The following is a 13,897-nucleotide window of genomic DNA, read 5'->3' on the forward strand; positions in this document are numbered from 1 at the left end:
AAGGAACGCCAAGCCTCGTGGGGTCCGGCAAGAGGAGGAAGGAACGCCAAGCCTCGTGGGGTCCGGCAAGAGGAGGAAGGAACGCCAAGCCTCGTGGGGTCCGGCAAGAGGAGGAAGGAACGCCAAGCCTCGTGGGGTCCGGCAAGAGGAGGAAGGAACGCCAAGCCTCGTGGGGTCCGGCAAGAGGAGGAAGGAACGCCAAGCCTCGTGGGGTCCGGCAAGAGGAGGAAGGAACGCCAAGCCTCGTGGGGTCCGGCAAGAGGAGGAAGGAACGCCAAGCCTCGTGGGGTCCGGCAAGAGGAGGAAGGAACGCCAAGCCTCGTGGGGTCCGGCAACAGGAGGAAGGAACGCCAAGCCTCGTGGGGTCCGGCAACAGGAGGAAGGAACAAACGGGCGAATGGCCCTCCAGGAATGGGTGGCAGTTTAATATATGTTAAACATTTACTTACCTAAAACAGCAGGATTCTGAATTTATGTCATGAACCTGAATTTTAACATCAAGTCATTTGGGAGGCAGGAGCAAAGAACCAACGGGCAGCCGGCCCTCCAGGAATGGGTGGCAGTTTAATATATGTTAAACATTTACTTACCTAAAACAGCAGGATTCTGAATTTACGTCGTGACCCTGAGTTTTAACATCAAATCATTTGGGGTAATAGCATCTTAAATTCAGATCAATGTGTTACTTTAATGGCCTTCCCTTATTCGCCCTTAGTTTCAACCTTCCTATTTTCATGTTGATTTCTTTATCCAGCCCCCTTATACAAGCTGTTGCCCAAACCCTGATGCTTTCTTTCACGATGCTTTTCACCATGGATTTGCATCAGGGGACTATATTTGTTATCACTGTGTTGGATTACAACTCCCACCATACTAAAACTTCTACCATCCCCAGCCACCTGTTTTGATGGGGGTGATCATCTGTAGTCTCAACACAGCAGCTTGGGATGATGCGAATTCTAGTCCAACAGCAGCTGCTGAGCTACAGGTGGGTCATCCCTAGCTTCTTGGCTAATTGCTGTGAATAGCTATCCCTCCCCACCCCTCTAGTGCTTCAAGTGGCAGCTATTGCAAGGATTCAGAAGCAAGATGAAAGTGTCATGTCTGTGCAAGCAGATCTCTATGGAAATCTCTCTTGAGCACGTCTTGGGAGAAACCAAGAGGTAGTAGAGGGATCCGATGGGCTGTACACAACCCTGCGTTGTTTTAACCAAGAGTCTTTTCAATATGAAATATATAAATATTTTTAAAATAAAGCATAAGCATCAACTTTAAAATATTTGTAACTTCTAATATAACTTCTGTGTAATCTAACTTCTGACTTTTCAGGGCTCTTACAAGGACCCTTCCATTCCAAACATGCATGATTCCCTTTTGATCAACAAGACATGCAATACTCCTGCAAGGTTTTGTAGCTGAGGATGATGGGAATTCTAGTCCCAAAACATCTGGGGACCCAATTTTAAGAACCCTTGGCTTCTGAAATTTATATCTGCCCTTACTGCCGGGACCTCCAAATATGCAATTCTTCTATCCTCACAATAGTCCTGTAAAGTAGGTCAGGCTGAAGAGAATGACTGGAAATAGAAGTTGGACTACAACTCCCATCATACCTGACTGTTAAGAACCTAACAGCCCTGCTGGATCAGACCCAAGGCCTATCTAATCCAGCATGCTGTTTCCCCATAGGGGCTCACTGGATGCCTCTGGGAAGCCAACAGACAAGAGATTCTCAAACTTGGTCCCAGATGTTGTTGGGCTGCAACTCCCATCAAGGGAAGGGATTCAATCAGAAAAATAAATCCATGCATCACTGGTCCCTCTTTACCAATTATTGACATTAAAAAAGTGTTCACAAGTATATGTGCGAGTGTACCTCTATACTATCTATATCTGTACTTGGGATGGTTGTGTGTGCCTCTGCAGACATCTCTCCCGTGGGAAATTATTCTCAAGGCTTAGCTTAAATCTGCTTCCTCATAACTGCAGTCAACTTGGGGGGCAAATAGAATCAGTCTGGGTGTCGGGGGGGCGGGACTTGCAGATCCCTTGCAGACTCAATGTGACGATCACAGCAGAATCTTTGCATTTTAGAGTGGGAAGGCTCCTTGGAGATCATCGTTATCTGGCTTCTGTCTGAAAACCATCAGCAAAGAGGAGCCCAGGACTCCATGAGATGACCTTGGCAACCCTTCTCCCATTTGGGAAAGCATTCCTACTGCCTAGCCTAAACCTGCATTCTCGTATTGGCAGCGTTCAGTGCTGCGCTCAGTAGCAACAGAGAGGAAGTACGCTCCTTTTTCAACACCTTTGATATCTGTGGACTGCTGTCTTTTCCTATGTAGCTCTCTGCCAGTCTGGCCTCTGGAGGTGGTAGGAGTCAGACTTACCTCTCCATCTTCTGGGAAGACAAATTCAAGAGGTTCTTCAACACTGTGAAATAGAGAAAGATTTTTTATGCTTTGCTAATCTCTTAGGAGCTACTCAATGGCACAGCAGGGAAATGACATGACTGCCAGAGGTTGCCGGTTCAAATCCCTGGTGGTATGTTTCCCAGACTATGGGGAACACCTATATGGGGCAGCAGCAGGAAGGTGCTGAAAGGCATCATCTCGTACTGCATGGGAGATGGTAATGGTAAACCACTCCTGGTCACTAGGAGTCGATACCGACTCGACGGCACAGTCTACCTTTACCTTTGATCTCTTAGGATTTGCTACAATCTCCATATACACAGAGGAGTGCTAGACAAGGCAGGGGAGTTTTATGAAAGCAAGTAGTTTTAAGAAAATAAAGTTTAGCAATTAGCTACTAAACTTGACTCAATTAGCAGCTACCCCAGCTAACTGAGCAAAGAGACACCTTTTTAAGTGCTGATGCTCTGATATTTATATACCGATGGCATTTGTAAGGTAAAGTGTGTCATCAAGTCAGTTTTGACTCCTGGCGCCCACAGAGCCCTGTGGTTTTCTTTGGGTTTACCACTGCAGGGGGCAAGCAACAGGTCCCATCTAACCCCAGCACAGCATCCCTCCAGTGGCTGTTGCTGGCTTCTGTCTTAGGGTTCTTTTTCGATTGTGAGCCCTTTGGGACAGGGATCCATCTTTATTTTTATTTCTCTGTGTAAATCGCTTGGGGAACTTCTGTTGAAAAGCAGTATATGAATATCCATTGTCATTTGGTGAGGCTTGATGTTTAGCAAATTTGAGACGGCTTTTGTATGTTTTCTTTATCTGAAAAATAGATTGGTGGGAGTGTTCTGAGCCCGATCTATACTGTCTGTAAATACTCTTCAATTGTTTACTTAGTGTCCTACAGCATGAGTCAAACCAATGATTAGTTGCTCTCTTACAATGAGCATATGAAGACTGTAACTTGCTCAGACATGCGAACTTTTGTATAAGAGCATCTTCTCATACTCTGGATATCAATCAGGCTGCACTCTAACGAGCAGTGGGAAAACCTGAATTGCGTGTGAACTGCTCCCCAATAACTTGTAGGGACTTCAGGATAAATCTGGCCAACATGTGAATGCAGCACCTCCATTCCAGAGGAGGTGTGTGTTAAAGGGCTTTAAAAGCCTCATGTGAAAAACCTCCTGGAATCAAACTTGACTGAATTTGTTCAAGAATTCTGAGAAAACAAACATAGGCTCACCCTGCATGGTTGAAAGTCTCCTTTGCTAATCTGCAGCGAGGAGGCCATTTTAATAATTAGTGTTTCTGGTGTGTTCTAGGCATTAAAAGTAGCACAAATATATAGTACTCAATGTCTATCACTATATACTGTGAAGTGTGCGTGTGTGTATTCAGTGAAATGTATTTCCAGGCAGCATACTTATTTTGAAATATCAGACTTAATCCTTGGGGGCCTGGGATGTGTGGAGGCCCTGGACTTTGAGGGGCTGGGGGCCCATTTTAAAATCTCATCTCTGGGCCCATTCCAACCTTGCTATGCCCCTGGTGGTCACTACACAAAACTTTCTGCACAACACCTGCACAGAAGAAACTTCCATGTAGAAAATGTGTCTCTTGTAAATTGACCCTGAATTTTCCATCCATGACTGGGATATCTGAGAGTTAGAGTCAATAATAAAAGAACAGCACACTGCTTGTGACAGGAAGGGGCAAATGACAATGATTTCTTAGTCTGGCAGGGGCTGGTTTTGGCCCTGCCAGAACTTGGCTGTCTGCTCCTGTTGCAAATGCAAATTCCTCTGTCTCGTGTGGCAAACTAATGTATCCTCCTCCCTCCTGGTGCCAAAGTAAGCACTAGTGTGGTGAATGCACATATACCCCATCATGAGCCAACAGTCATCACAAGACAAAGGCTGGCAGGAATCATTCACTGGTTTATAGACACCCCACCACCACCACCAACATCTTCTTCTTCCCCTATTTTGCTAGTGGCTATTTGGGCAGGTGATCCTCTAGGACAAAGTCACGGTTTTGTTTTTTGTTTTTTTAAAGCATGAGATGAGACCGAAAATGAAACTTGGAATCCTCACATAACTCCTGACTGCTGTTCTAAGTCTTTTACAGAGATGGCTCATGTTTTCAGGTTTTGATCAACAACCATGTCTAGATGGTACAGTGTTCTACTCTAGATGGTACAGTGTTCCTTTTAACAGGCATTTCCAGATATTGTTGACTACAAGTCCCATCATCCCTGTTTGGACAGGAGTGCAATTTCAGTGCTTGCCCTAGGCACTATTTCCCCTAGATATGCCCCTAGTTCTAGGCCCCTGATTGTCTTGGTTGCCCTCTTCTGCACCTTTTCCAGTTCGACAATGTCCTTCTTAAAAGACGGTGACCAGAACTGTGCGCAGTACTCCAAATCTGGCCACACCATAGATTTGTATAAGGGCATTATAATACTAACATTTTTATTTTCCGTCCCCTTCCTTATGGTCCCTAGCACAGAATTGGCCTTTTTTCACAGCTGTCGCACACTGAGGACACTTTCAATGAGCTGTCCACCATGACCTCAAGCTCTCTCTCCTGGTCAGCCACTGACAGCTCAGACCCCATCAGTGTATATGTCAAGTTGGGGTTTTTAAAATACCAATATGCATCACTTTACATTTGCTTACACTGAACCACATTTGACATTTTGTCGCCCACTCACCCAGTTTGGAGAGATCCTTTTGGAGCTCTTCACAATCTGTTTTGCATTTCACTACACTAAATAGTTGAGTGTCATCTGAAAATTTGGCCACTTAGCTGCTTACCCCAATTTCTAAATCATTTATGAACAAGTTGAATAACACTGGTCCCAGTACAGATCTCTGGGGGACCCCACTTCACACTTCCCTCCATTGTGAAAACTGCCCATTTATTCCTGCCTTCTGTTACCAGACCACATATGAACCTGTTCTCATTCAGCAAGGCCTATTCTTCTATTTGTTTAACAGTTTTGTCCTTAAGTATGCTTTCCATCAATTTACCTGGCACAGAAGTTAAGCTAAGCAGCCTGTAGTTTCAGAGCCTGATTGTAGGGAGAAATTATGTATTTTTGCTAGGACCAAAGACTCTCTTTATACCTTGAATCTCAAGACAGGATAAATACTCAATGGGTGGGGTATATTTGAACATAGAAGGACTGTATTTCAGGATCTCTATGGAACTCCTAATGCCCTCTCCTCCCTCCAATAAAGCAAGCCACAAAGGGAGGGGCTGATTTGGATGACGTTTGTAGTGTGCAGGAGGGATATAATGCTTCCCCTCAAATCCATAGCCCTAATGCTAATTGCTACCAGAATTTGTTAGCTGTTGAAGGGGAAATGCCCATAAGCTTTCCTTTCCGTGATGAATACTGAGATCTAAGCTGGTAATTGGCACAAGAGCAGAAGACTGGATCCCCATCCCTCTGCACCCTGGCCCCTATCCATATCCACACATCCTGCAGCTACAGAGAGGTGGGCTGGTCATGTGGTAGCAAGCATGACTTGTCCCCTTAGCTAAGCAGGGTCCACCCTAGTTGCATATGAATGGGAGACTTGATGTGTGAGCACTGCAAGATATTCCCCTCAGGGGATGAAGCTGCTCTGGGAAGAGCAGAAGGTTTCAAGTTCCCTCCCTGGCTTCTCCAAGATAGGGCTGAGAGAGAGTCCTGCCTGCAAGCTTGGAGAAGCCACTGCCAGTCTGTGTAGACCATAGTGAGAGAGATGGATCTATGGTCTGACTCAGTATATGGCAGCTTCTTCTGTTCCTACATTAAAAAAAGAAAAGAAAATGATGCTGGGAGTTCTAGTCACTATTGCACTGTTTTGCTAAAATGGAAATAAAAGTGGGGAAATAATGAAGACACTGGCTAAATAAGAGACAATCGAGCACTAATCATCCACCATGATGACTAGACGAGCAACAAAATTGGCTGAACTACCAGAAGTCCACAGCAACAACTACAATGTCAAATATTTCTATATCACTTTTCAACAAGAGCAACAAGGGTTTTAAAGGAACCCTTGCTAACTTGGCAAGGAGGCACCTTTTACCGTGGTGATTCTCTTTATTTAGCAGGGGGAGAGTAACAGGCCCTATTCACCCCCCGCACAGTACTTCCAGTGACTGTTGCTGGTGTGTGTCTTATGTTTCTTTTTAGAATGTGAGCCCTTTGGGGACAGGGAGCCATCTTATTTGTTGGTTATTTCTCTTTGTAAACCACCCTGAGCCATTTTTGGAAGGGCAGTATAGAAATTGAATTATTATTATTGTTATTATTATTATTATTATTACATAGAAAAAAGGAAAAAGATGGTTGCCTTTCCCCAAAAGGCTCAAAATCTTTTAAAAAAATCTTAACACAACAACAACATATGGCTTGTTCACAGAATAGTCTGAATCTAGGTTTAATGTGGGTTACCAGCATTAGTGTGATTGCATGAACCCATGTCAAGGTGGGAATCTCAGGTTAACACCTTGGTTCACACAATCACTTCAATGCTGGTAACCCACATTAAACCTAGCTTCAAATGACTGTGTAAACCAGGCCATAGTGGTTTACTACTATGGAGGGGTGTTATGCTGGAATTGGATAGGAAGAATTGCTCCACCCACTGCTCAATATGACCAAGTCACCTCTTGAAAAGGTGGTGCCTCTTTCCTCAGTTAGCAGGGGCAGCAACATACTAGGGATGTGCACAAACCAAGATGTGCAGAGGCCATGTGTGTGCTGCTTGTGCTGCTGCACCGCTGCGCCAGGGCGACTGGGGGGAGCGCCATCGCAGTAGGAAGCAGCATGGAGAGGTGGAGGAATAGGCAGGCACCTGCTCTCTCCTCCCTTTTAAAGGGGCCAAAACGGTGCTGTGAATCTGTGCACAGATCTTGATTCATCCACATCCCTACAAGTAGGGATGGGCCCGGAACGGTCCGGACCTTGGCGTTCCGGTTCAGGTGGGGGGGTAGCTTTAAGAGCGGCGGGAGGGCTTACTTACCCCTCCCGACTCTTTCCCGCTCTGGCGCCGTAATGTTACGAGTAATTGGGGTGGCAGGATACCTCCCTGCCGCCCCTTCCCTGCTGTTGCTGTAAAACTCCCAGGAGTCCTTTGCGCGCGTGCACGTCACAGAGACGTGAAGCACGCGCACGATGTGCGCGTGTGCACCCAAAGGACTCCTGGGAGTTTTACAGCAACAGCGGGGAAGGGGCGGCAGGGAGGTATCCTGCCGCCCCAATTACTACTAAACTTACGGCGCCAGAGCGGGAAAGAGGCGGGAGGAGTAAGTAAGCCCTCCCGCCGCTCTTAAAGCTACCCCCACCCCAGTTCCAGACCGCAGTTTGGCGGTTCCGTGCACATCCCTACCTACAAGATACCTCCATTTTAAAAGATTAAACCTCAAAGGGAGGAGCAGGTGAGCAACCCCAACCCAAGAAGCTCCCTACACCTTGCCCTGGTGTGGACAGAACATAGTGGGATAAACCAGTGCAAGGACTGCTAGGTATAGGGCCCTAGTCTTGTCTCCCCGTGCCATTCCTTGCATAAGCTAACGCAAACTCGCATGAAAAATACCTCCCAGCTAGAGATAGCCCTAATCAGAAAAGCCCTTGTTTCCGAGGAGAAAATCGGCCTCGCTTCTCCCTCAGAAAAGCTGTGCAGGCTGACAGGAGAACCCCCAAATAAGCTGTGGGAGATTCCTGCTTGGTTCCTAGTGTCCAGTCATGGCCTAGAGAAGTACCACATTTCTGACATGTAAATGAAGTTTCACTTCAGTCCCTTTACATTGTACCCTAACTACGGTGGATGTCTGCAGATAAAGCATTGAGCTAAGGCATTCTTCTTATCCCCCCTCCCATCTCTCTGTTGCTATTGTTTTACAAATGCAACTGTCAGGATTTCTAGGCAAGAACATATCTTTGGATGGGTCTAAGAGCAGTGTCCAGAGCATCCTTAGGGATGTAGCAATGTGCAGGAAGTAGTGCAGAGCCCACCATCTCCATGGGGATATCCTAATTTTCAACACAATCAAAGATGCATGGATTCTCCACATTCCATTGTGATCTGGGTAAGTGCCAGTTTCTGCATCATAGGTACTGTATTCACTAGCCCTGTACAGGTCTTATATAAGCATGGATGCTGTACCCAGCTACAGCATTCTCCAGTAGCACACCTCATCCTCACACTGACGTGTTCTTTAGCCCACACAATCTGTGACTATAGTATTTGAATGTTGTACTCATGGATAGTGTGGGGATGGAGTGTGGACGTGAGGGACAGAGCATATTCTAGAGCAGGGATTCTCAACGTTGGGTCTCCAGATGTTATTGGACTTCAACTCCCATAATCCCCAGGCCCAGTGGCCTTTGGCTGGGGATTATGGGAGTTGAAGTCCAATAACATCTGGGGACCCAATGTTGAGAATCTCTGCTCTAGAGGATGCTGTACTTGGTTTCAGTACATCTAGCACTGAAACCAGTACTAGTATTGAAACCAGTACATCTTGGTTTCAGCATCTACGGTTGATGTAACACCTGAACAGGACTACTGCACAGGGTTTATCTGAGCCAGGCCGTGCAATCCCTGTCTGGGACCAAAATGAGCAGGTGTGGGGAAGAGATGCTCTGGAGGCCCATGGGAGTTGCAGGGAGGGAAGGAGAATCGTGTGGAGTCTCTCTTGTTTCAATCTGCAAATCAACCCTATAGGGTAGGTAAGTCCCTCTGGCAGATGGGAAGCCTGAGGCCCTGGGGTTTTCCTGATAGAGGCAGCATCCAGTGGGGGCTGTCAGACTGCTAGTGCAGCCTCTTGGCCCTGTGCTACTCCAGTCTCCACGTTATGAAGAGGGCCTTGGTAAAAAGGAACGGGATGTTTTCTAGCCTCTCTTAATCTTAATACAGAGAGAGAGAGAGATTGACCTCTTTTCTTGGAACAATGGGTAAGTGTCTGCTGCCTATTCTTCTCTTTATGAAGATCTTTGTCTGAAGTTTAGAATTTGTGTGCACACTTCTTTCAGTTTGGGATTGGTCAAGATTAAGATTATGGAGTATGGAGAAGGCAAAGAGGACAGTGCAATATAGACAGTGCCATATATTTCTATGGCAGGGTAAAGTGTGCCGTCAAGTCAATTTTGACTCCTGGCGCCCACAGAGCCCTGTGGTTTTCTTTGGGTTTACCATTGCAGGGGGCAAGCAACAGGCCCCATCCAACCCAGGCACAGCATCCCTCCAGTGGCTGTTGCTGGTGTCTGCCTTAGGTTTCTTTTTCGATTGTGAGCCCTTTGGGGACAGGGATCCATCTTTATTTTTATTTCTCTTTGTAAATCGCTTTGGGAACTGCTGTTGAAAAGCAATATATGAATATCCATTGTCGTATTTTTACATGATGATTATTATCCTCACAACCATCAGAGATGTAGTTTGGGCTGAGAGACAAGCACGTGGGCCCACAGTCACACACAGTGGCTTTCATGGCTGAGTGGGGGATTCAAACTCACGCCTCCCTGAGTCATACGCCAGTTGTCTTGTGGTAAACAGACACAACACAATCAGCACACCAAATGTGGGGTTTTACATTTCACAATTTTGTGTTTAATTCTGCTTTTCCAAGGTCAGTTTGCAGAAAAGAGGACATAAACGTGTGTCTTGATGGGCTGCTCCTGTTCCTCAATGCTAACATTCCTGCTATGATGATTCTGAACAGGCTGAGATTAATTTTAAAAATCAAAGTAACAAAAAAGGGAAATTCTTACTGAATCAGGAGTCAGTTTTACAGTGAATCTGTAAATTAAGTATGGGAGAGGAGGAGGTGTCACAGCAATAATGGGCTATAACTGCTGGGTAATTAACTGTATCTGCATTTCTAAGCAGATTAAAAGTTCAGCTCTCATTTGCCAATGAGGCTGCTGGGAGAATTATTTGGAGAATGTTTTCCAAATATTTTAATGCTCAGTAGGAATTACTCACAATTTCCTATTCCCACCCCCAGCCCCCGTGAGAATATACTGAGAAAACAGAATATTTAGGGCATATTCACCTCAAGCCTACCTTGGCACACAAATTGAGAGGCAGGCACAGGGAACCAAGGAGACACACAGGAATTCAAAAATGAAAACACAAAGCCAGGCAGTAAGTGATACTGAGTCCTTCTAGCCTGGTACATCAGTTAGGCAAGTCCTTCCTTTTCTGCTCCTGGGACACTGACTGGAGATGCTCCCCTCTGCCCCTGTCCTCCTGGGATTCGGGGGGGTGAGGGGGAACAGCCCCCCTGCCCTTACTGACCAGCCCCCCCTGCTCACGGGGTCCATTCACTGCTACTGAGCATTGCGATCTGGCCCTTGTCTTCCACACAGCTGCAGGGACCAGGCCTTCCTGCATTCCCCTCCACACACTCGACTTCTGCAGCACTTTCCCCAAATCCAGTCCCAGGACCGCCTGCTAGCTGCCACCTCCTTCCAGTTTGCTGCATTTCAGTCAACTTTGTGCAAGATTTTTAAAATGTATTTGACTTAAATGGCAGAGAGACATTAAGAGAGGCTAAAAATCTATCAGGAAAACCCCAGGGCCTCAGGCTTCCCATCTGCCGGAGGAGACTTGCCTACCCTATAGGGCTGATTGGCAGATTGAAACAAGAGACACTCCACACGATTCTCCTTCCCTCCCTGCAACTCCCCACGGGCCTCAGGGGCATCTCTTCCCCACACCTGCTCATTTGGCTCCCAGACTGGGATTGCACGGCCTGGCGCAGATGAGCCCCACACCACCTACCCCAGTGACAGCTGGTTTAACTTTGGGGCCTACCTCCCCTGGGCCTGAGGGGCCATCTTGGAGCACTTGCTGGGGGAAAGAGCCCCAGATGCTCTCAGCATAGAGCAGAGCCATGGGGAGAAGGCAAGCCTCCTTTCCCCAATCTTTGGAGAGATTCCTTGGAAGAGACCAGGAACGCAGCATCACAGCCCAGCAGTGCTTGCCCCACAACCCAAACACAGCAGAGTTTTCCATGTTTCCCCCACAGAATTCAGAGACACAAAGAGCACCTACTTTCTCTAAGACGGACCCAGCTTCTTCCCAAAGCCCTCTCTGTAACTAGGAGAGCTACTAGGACCGGCTGACCAGGAGTCTGGATGACTCATCTGGAAGTCCCTGCTTTGGATCTGGCCTCAGAAGACTTCAGGCAAACCCCGAATGCCTCAGTTATCCCATCTGTGATATGGAACCAACAAGACTCGCCTACCTTACAGGACTGTAGTATGGATCAGGAGACACAGCTATCAGGATCCTCCATTGCTTGCTTCGCCTTCATTCTTTTCCGATTCCCACTCCTTCTCCTGGGCACTTTTACTTTGGCACAGGCCCAGCTCAGGGAAGGCTGCTAGGCCAAGTGGAGACCAGGCCTAAAAAGAGGAGAGGAAGACAGTTTGGACAAGGACCAGAGAACTCCTGCAGAAAGGAACAACAGGGAAAGACCAAGGCCCCAGGAGATAAGCCAGCAGAGCCTGGATGCTGGACAGAGAGAGACTCAAACATTAGGAAACACAGCTAAACATGCTCTTGTAGCAAGGGCCATCTAGACTCAGCAGGGCTTAAATAGGGGCCTGCAGGTCTCCACCCTGTAGCTGGTCTCTCCAGCCCTTATTGGGTGCAGCTGGTTCAGGCTCTACTGTTCAAGAATCCAGACCTTTCTTGATTATGCCCTCATCACAGTCAGCTGTTTCCTTGCAGGATCCTGCATTCTCTTTGTGCAGCTTGACCTTCCTCCACGTAGACAGAAGAAAAGACATAGGAAACTGCCATATACTGAGTCAGACCATTGGTCTATCTAGCTCACTAATGTCTTCACAGACTGGCAGTGGCTTCTGCAAGGTTGCAGGCAGGAATCTCTCTCAGTCCTATCTTGGAGATGCCAGGGAGGGAACTTGAAACCTTCTGCTCTTTCCAGAGCGGCTTCATCCCCTGAGGGGAATATCTTGCAGTGCTCACACATCAAGTCTCCCATTCAGATGCAACCTGGGTGGACCCTGCTTAGCTAAGGGGACAAGTCATGCTTGCCTCCACAAGACCAGCTCTCCTCTTGTGCCCCAAAATCTTTCACGTCCTGCTTTGGTATCTCTATTTCTTTTGACATAAAGAAAAATCAGATCATCCAGATGTGTAAGCACTTAACCCACAGTTCCCGGGTCTGAATGACGTGCAGAGGTGTGTCTGAACAAGACCAGACTCCTCCCTCTCATGCAGGGAGGAGGGACCATGCGATCTCATCACTCTTTCCAGTCACACTCACGATCCACAATTATTACAAAGGTTGATATGTCATTTTTAACTAAAAGGAGTTAACGTTGCAAAAGGAATGAGAAGAGAGTTCCCTGTCCCAGAGGGGCTCACGGTCCAAGCAGCAGCTCCAGAGAGACGCCAGCAGTAGCCTCAGAAGGATGCTATGCTGAGTTGATTAGGGGGCAGTTGCTCCCTGCCCCCCCTACCCCGAAATATAAGCGAGACACCACTTTAAACAATGTTTTGCTCAGTTAGCAGGGAGGGAAGCCAAGCTGTGTGTCACAAGAAGGCCCGAAGATGTTTCCGTGTCCCAAAAGGAACTGCGACTTCGTCCAAAGGTCCCTCTTGGCCCAGGGAGCAGGGCCGTTTCCCAAACTGTGTGGCACAAGAGGAGGACCCCCCCCCCAATGGTTCCCTGTTCCCAAGGGCCACATGATTGGAAAAAAGACACAAGGGAGGCCCTGGAAAGGGCGCTGTGCCATGCTGAAGAGGGACAACTGCTCTCCCCCTGCTCAAAAGAAGAGTCTCTACTTTAAAAAGTGCCTCTCTTGGCCCAGTGGACCAAGGTCTAGCTAACAGCCGGATAAAGGAAATTCTACAGAAACCCCCTACGTCTCCTCCAAAGGAAACAGAGGGAAGCCAGGGTTTCCCTTGAAACTCCTCGCCACTTGATGAAACGGTTCACAGAACAGAAGAGAAGCCCCTTACCCTCCATCATGATCTTTATCCTGCACCTGGCACGATGCTGAAGGCGCCCAGGAGAGAAAGGCCTGCTGGTGTCCTTGAAGCCCTTAACTGCATCATCTGGAGATCAACCTTTCTGCTAATCCCGGCAGAGGAAAGCAGAGGCGAGAAGGAAGCAGCTCCTCTCCCAGCTCCTCTCTCTCACTCAGTGATGGGAACGGCTCCAGGGATGGCAGAAATCAACCCCTTTTGCTCCCACCAGAAACTTCTGAGCAGCTGACAGTTGAGAGAAGGCAGTTGGTAATGTCACAGAGAGTGATGTCACAAAGAGCAAACAGGGTTCAACAAAAAATCAGCGAGGCACAGTTATAGACCGCTTCTCAAAAGAACTGACCACCCACAGGTTTAAAATAGAAATAAAAATATGTGTTATTGAATTCAAAAGAGAGGCTTGACTTGTATTTAAAGAAACACACGTGACATTTCCGCACGACACAGATCACGCAAGATGTT

At 47.2% G+C, this 13,897-nt stretch overlaps 1 long non-coding RNA gene across 2 annotated transcripts; it reads right to left on the reverse strand.

Moving 5' to 3' along the window:
- Positions 1-210: 210 nt before the first annotated feature.
- On the reverse strand, positions 211-13,651 carry LOC128348155 (uncharacterized). Of its 2 annotated transcripts, none has more exons than XR_008317971.1 (3): positions 13,409-13,651; positions 11,664-11,823; positions 211-2,433 (listed from the first exon to the last, which is right to left on the reverse strand). It is a non-coding gene; the product is annotated as an uncharacterized LOC128348155 (long non-coding RNA). The 2 variants fall into 2 exon arrangements; XR_008317970.1 differs by lacking the exon at positions 13,409-13,651 and adding an exon at positions 12,108-12,254.
- Between the last annotated feature and the right edge of the window lie 246 nt (positions 13,652-13,897).

The sequence above is a fragment of the Hemicordylus capensis genome, chromosome 2 (assembly GCF_027244095.1).
Source record: "Hemicordylus capensis ecotype Gifberg chromosome 2, rHemCap1.1.pri, whole genome shotgun sequence".
NCBI lineage: Eukaryota > Metazoa > Chordata > Lepidosauria > Squamata > Cordylidae > Hemicordylus > Hemicordylus capensis.